The sequence below is a fragment of the Arachis ipaensis genome, chromosome B07, assembly GCF_000816755.2.
Source record: "Arachis ipaensis cultivar K30076 chromosome B07, Araip1.1, whole genome shotgun sequence".
Taxonomy (NCBI): domain Eukaryota; kingdom Viridiplantae; phylum Streptophyta; class Magnoliopsida; order Fabales; family Fabaceae; genus Arachis; species Arachis ipaensis.
The window spans coordinates 32,857,675-32,864,342 of NC_029791.2; the positions used below are offsets into that span (position 1 = coordinate 32,857,675).

General features: G+C 34.0%; 1 long non-coding RNA gene across 1 annotated transcript; it reads right to left on the reverse strand.

Annotated features, from left to right (window-relative positions):
- Positions 395-2,102, reverse strand: LOC107608224. Its single transcript, XR_002351369.1, has 2 exons — positions 1,411-2,102; positions 395-1,216 (listed from the first exon to the last, which is right to left on the reverse strand). It is a non-coding gene; the product is annotated as an uncharacterized LOC107608224 (long non-coding RNA).

Sequence of the window (6,668 nt, forward strand, 5' to 3'; positions counted from 1 at the left end):
AATTCTATCATTAAATCACCATGCAATTGGCCAAATAAGCATGGAGAATAATAAAAAAAACCCCGGAAGCCATTTGGTTGCAAACTCTTAAAGCCATATACTTTTCAAATTGCAAACTTTGGGAAGCGCAGAAGCACTGAAACGGATCTTGGATGTGGATAGCATATTACAAGGAAGAGATCTTTTGAAAAGCAAAGATAAATGGAATTTAGGCAAGGGAAGTGGGGTGAGAATTTAGGGTGATAATTGGATTCATGGTATCAATGAACCACTAAAAAAGGGGCTGCAGTGACAATCAAAGAGTGGAAGAATTTCTCACCAACTCCAGATCATGGGGAAAAGAGAAAATTCAAAGGAGTTTTCCCCCAATTGTAGCAAATATGATAGTTCAGACTCCAATCAGCAAAACCTCAGATTCAAATAAGCTTATTTGGCCGTACAGGAAAGATGAAGAATATTCAACAAAAATAGGATACTATGCGGCCAAAAAAAAGAGGAAGAAGTAAAAAACCCAAGGACAACCCCTCGACAAGCAACTCAATAGAGGAACTATGGTAAGGGATATGGAATATGAAGTTTCCACAGAAAATTAAAATGTTTATCTAGAAGGCTACACAAAATATAATACCGGTAAGAGCGAATTTATTGAAAAAAAAAAAGGCTTACTAATTCCAAGATTTGCAAGATTTGCTTTTCGGAAGAAGAGACCAGTGAACATGCTCTACTTTTATGTGATTGGACAAGAGCAGTAGTGTGGTTTGGCTCTCAGTCACAATGCATCTTCTCGAAGGAGAATGTAAAATCAATAGGAGACTGGCTCTAGGTGATGTATAGGAGTGGTAAGAGGGTGTGCAAGATAGAAGCAACTCAGAATTGGAGCAGAATTGGCATCATTACGTGGTCTATATAAAAGGAAAGGAATATGCATGTGTACAACTATATAGAACCTAACCCCGAACTAATCATTAACAAAGCAAGAAAATTAGAACAAGAGTATATCAGCCATACAAAGGAAATCAACATCAAAGTAATGGAGACAAACATAACAAGCAAAGTACCTGTTAAATGGAAACCTCTACCACAGGGCTGGCTCAAGCTAAATATCGATGCAGCCTTATCAGACGGAACTAAAATAGGCACAGTAGCTGCAGTGATCAGAGACCACAACGGAAACGTCTTGGGAGGAACAGTTACCAAAATCACAGCACAATCAATTCTGTTAGCAGAAGCACAAGCAGTTAGAGAAGCTATAATTCTGGCCGACAACCTAGGAATTCAAAAGGCTACCATTGAATCAGACAGTCAATTACTAGTTCAAATCCTCAAAACAGGCTGTACAATTTGGGAGGTTGATCCAATAATCCAGGACATAAGGAAAATCAAAAGAAGAATATTTATTTCTGGTTTTACCTGGACGCCTCGCGGGGAAAACAAACTGGCATACATCCTTAGCACAATTAAAACACTAGAACTAGCTACTCAATTCATGGATTCTTAATCCCCAAACTCAGGTAGCAGACATCATAAAAAAAAGAGACCGGAGATCCCCCATTTTATCCCTGTCCAATCTTTTTTAGTACAACCCAGCAACGGATTCAGAGATCACAACCAGCGTCAGAAATAAAGTTTTGTCTCCAGTTCCAACATTCCACAACCATGGGAGGAACTTGCAGCCAAGAGCCAGTAAATCTCAGTCGTGGTTCTAGGCTACCAATGGAAGCATGCCCCTAGTGCCTACCCAGAGCGTCACACCTCCTGCGTCCAAGCGTCCTCCTCTCTGACAGTCGCGCCATCTTCTCCATCATGCACATCGATCGACGGAGCAGCAATACCCATCTCCCTTCACCATCATTGGAACAACCGTACTTCCATCAACGCAGAACCAACAATAGAGAGTGTGGGAATCGTCCTTACCAGAGCAGTAGCAGTTTGTAATCTTCCGGTCTTGTACACAGTGCTAATTTAGGGAGTGAGAATAGTTGTTGTCGGAGTTTAGCATTGAGGAAGTTGACCGAAGGTGAGAGGGAAAGGTAGTTTGAATTAGAAGGTGTAGGTCTGGGTGGGTCTCTGGTTTCGAGTCCTGCTTGGGTGTAGGCTGGATATGCCCGGCTCTCATCATATCCAAGAAAAAAAAAGATAAAAAAATAAATTAGAACACAAAATTAAAGTTAACTTTTTCTTTTGTCAAAATCAATGTAAAAAATTTAAATTTTAATTGATATTTTAACTTCATATTTAATTTTTATTAATAATAATGATACTAATAAAAATAAAAATAGTAAATAATGACATGTGCAATAAAATTAATTAATCGATGGAATTCTCCAAATTTTGACAAAAATCGGGTAATACAAATGGATATTTAACACTATTTTTATTTTCTACAGAAGATAGAATATTAGGTTAATATTGTCTTTTTTATTTAAGTAAAAATTTTTTATTTTTATTTTAAATCATTGTAGCAAAATTATGTTATTGTGCATTATCTCTGAATTTACAGATTGTGCAGATAAAACTAAGAAAAAAATTTTTGTATTCATTGGCTACGAAATTGAAAACGTATTTTTCTCCCTCAATTTCACAGTCATTTTGAACGAAATTGGAAAAGAATATTTAAATAGTAGTGACTTTGAAATATTTAATTATAAATGTTATTCTACAATTTTTTGATAAGATTTAAGAAGTTATGCCAAAAGCTATAACCTAAGTGTATTTTAATAATCTAGAGTGCTTACATCTTACAATGTGAGACAAAAAATTCACATCAATGTAAAGTAACTGAGAAAAGAAGGTTTAGAGGTTATGAAAATTCACCAATATAATCGAAGTTCTCACAAAATAACTTGAAAATCAGCGTGGGTCAGGCTGGGAATTTGACGAGCATGCATTTTTTGAACAGTTAGCCTTTTAAGTTTGGCCACTTTTTTTGCGAGTTACATGGACCAGCTTAGTAAACTTTAACCTGTTTTTCAATTCTATTCACATTTCAATTAAAAAATAATTAGAATTGAATCAACATAATATTTAGATTAGTGTTAATTTAAAGTTACGCTGCTCAAACATTTTTATATAGGATATGCTCTTGTGTGGATGAACTTGGGACAACTCGGTTTCTGGTAGCTGACACTGAATTATAAGCTTGGAAGTCCGAGAGTGTACCACGTTGTGAAGAGAACAAAGAGGGGGAGTGTACCTATGACGAATCGGATTTCCTATCGGTAAAGAATAAGAGTAATCGCGTTGTAAGTATAGATTCTAAACCAATAGAAAATCCTTTCGTACAAACATTTTGGTTGTCACAAGTAACAAACCCCTTTAAAAATTGATAACCGAAGTATTTAAATCTCGGATCGTCTTCTCAAGGAATTGTAGGGAGGTATGATTTATTATTGGTTATGAGTCTTGTAAATTGGAGGTTTTTAATGTATAAGATGAAAAGTAAGAATAGTAAATGACAAGAAAGTAAATTGCAGGAATTAATAAATCAATAGCTAATAAAACTCTTGGCACGGTATGAAAATTAGAAGTCCTATCCTAGTTATCCTTATCAATGGTGATGAGAATTATATTTTGCTCCCCACTAAGTCAACCTCTAACTATGAAGGAAAGTCAAGTGGATAAATCAATTTAACACCTAAAGTCCTAGTCAACTCCTAAGGAAAGACTAGAGTTATAGGAATTTAAATCAATCAGCAAAGATAACAATTATCAATCATGATGAGTTTGACAACTAAGAGTTACCAATTAATCAACCAAAGCCAAAAGAGAAAAAATCTAAATTATTTATATAAATAAAGGAAAGTAATCATAATTCTGAAATACCTCAAATTATATTAAATAGAAAATCAATCTAAACATAAGGAGTTCATAAACTAAATTGAGAAAATAAGTAAAAGGAACATTGAACCTGGAACTCAAAAGAAATTGTAAGTTGAAATAATAAGAAATCCTAAATCCTTTAAGAGGAATCCTAATCCTAAATCCTAAGAGAGAGGAGAGAACTCCTCTCTCTAAAAACTACATCTAAATTATGAAAAGTGAATAATGGAAGACCTCTTCATGAATGGATGCATTCCCTCACTTTATAGCCTCTAATATGTGTTTTCTGGGCCAAAAACTGGGTCAAAAACAGCCCAGAAATTGCCCCCAGCGTATTCTGGTACATACAGGTCGCGGAAAAGTGATGCAGAAGCGTCGTCTGGCTTCAGGTCAGCTATGACAATTTATATATCGTTACGAAGCTCCGGATGTTAGCTTTCCAACACAACTGGAACCGCGTCATTTCAACCTTTGTAGCTCAAGTTATGACCGTTTGAGTGCGAAGAGGTCAGGCTGGACAGCTTAGCAATTTCTTCAACTTCTTGTATTCCTTCCACTTTTGCATACTTTCTTTCCATTCTCTAAGCCATTCCTACCCTGTAATCCCTGAAATTACTTAACGCACATATCACGGCATCAAATGGTAATAAGAGATGATTAAATGATAAAATCCACTCAATTGAGCATAAGATAAACCATAAAATAGTGGTTTATCAACCTCCCAACACTTAAACATTAGCATGTCCTCATGCTAAGCTCAAGAGAAGCTATAAAGGAGTGAAGAGGAATAGTAAAATGTATGAAATACAATCCTATCTATATGAATACAAATAAATGTGAAATGCTTCTACCTACTTGGTTAAAAATAAATCAGTTCTCCAAGACAAACATAAATCAAATTCCTCTAATTCAAACCATATAGTAAAAATAAGTAAACTTGTAAGAAGATAGCTCATGAAAGCAGGGAATATAGAATCAAGCATTGAACCCTTACTGGTAGTGTATATCACTCTAACTCTCAAGTGTCTAGGGTCAATCACTCTACTCTTTCCTAGTCATGCTTTCTCAACCTTATTCTTCATCTAACCAATCAACAAATATTATATATATATATATATATATATATATATATATATAAGGCTAAGTGAGCTAACAAAGTGAATCCTTGATTAGTCTAAGATCTCACCTAACATATACATACTTTATATAATTTAAAATGCTTTACCTAGCTACCCAAATTTTTTCCACTTTTGTATTACATGCTCGTGTATCAAACTTATTTTTGAATTTTGTCCCATGTGCATTGATTCTTTTTATTTTGCATTTGGGGTAATATTATTTTTTCTCTTTTTCTTCTTTCTTTTTTTTTTGTATCCCCTTATTTAATTACTTAATATTTTTTTTTCAATGCACATGGTAATTTAATTATTTTGATTTCACATGAACATGCTTCCCAAATTTTCAAATAACTTATTCAATTTAATTCCCCTTTTTTTCTATCATCCCATGTTCCCATAAAATTCTCCATACTTAAATTATACACAATATCTATCTTAAGCTAACCAAGGATTCAACTTGGAATTTTTATTTTATTTTTCTGCTTAAGGCTAGTAATGTGGTTATGGAATAGAGAGGGGTTAAAAAGCTTAAAGTGGCTAACAAGGGTGACATAAAAGGGTAGGCTTATTTGGGATAAGTGAGTGAAAACAAGTAATGGCCTCAATCATATGCAAGCATGTAAATACACTAAATAACGGACATATAGAGTGGAACAAGGTAAAGATTGCAATTATAGAGAAGAAAACACACAAGAATAAAATATTTATGGTTAACTAATGTAACCATATAAATAAGCTCAAAATCTCACATGTTGTGTGTTCTTTAGCTCAAAAACCATGTTCCAATTTACGATCTTCAAACAAATTTAACACATAGAAAATTTTATTTTTTTTAATTTAAATTTGTGAAAATTTTCAAAAATAGGGTCTTAAAAAGAAACTTATTATTTTTCAACCAAGTAGTACTTAAATGCAAACAATCAACTACACATGCAATCTATTATGCAATGCAATATTGAACAAACAAAGAAAATAGAGTATTGGTGTTGAAAAGAAGGTAACTAACCTCTGGAAGTCAGTATCGACCTCCCCACACTTAAAGATTATACCGTCCTCGGTGCATGCTAAGATGTGCAAGTGGATGGGGGTTGTGGTTCCTCAGCTGGGGCTCTTTTTGTTCCTTTCCTTGCCGGTGGTTTGGGATTAGCTTTCTCTTTATCCTTCTTAGTGGCCATCCTGAAAAGAGAAAAAGAATATAACTTTTAAAGCTAAGGGTTAGAGCAAGGAAGAGAGCGGGAAAGGTGGTAATCAATGCACAATAAAGAAGAATGACGTTAACACATGGTCATGACTACATGTGAAAAGTTCATCAATGGAAATATAGCAAGTGCATGTAATGACAATTAAATGCAAGATGTTTATTGGCATGCTGGCAAAGGCATGAGTAGCATAGATCAAGCATTCCATGTCCAAGTTAGATTACCGAGTCTTTCAAACTAACATGTTGGAATAACAATTATATTTAATTAATAAAATATAAAAAGAATTTTGTGAAAAGCAAGCATTTAGAGTAGTAGAATAAAAGAAATCTAAAAATAGTGCACAATGCCAACACATAGCATGCATGGTAATTAAGTTATTGAATGTATTAAATTGAACATGCAAGCAACCCTTTAAAAAATAATATATAATTGTCAAACAATTCCTTTAATAATCCACAAGCAAAATATAAAAAATAATGACCCAAATAAATTTCTAACACCAATGAAAATAATGCAATGAAAGAAAGTA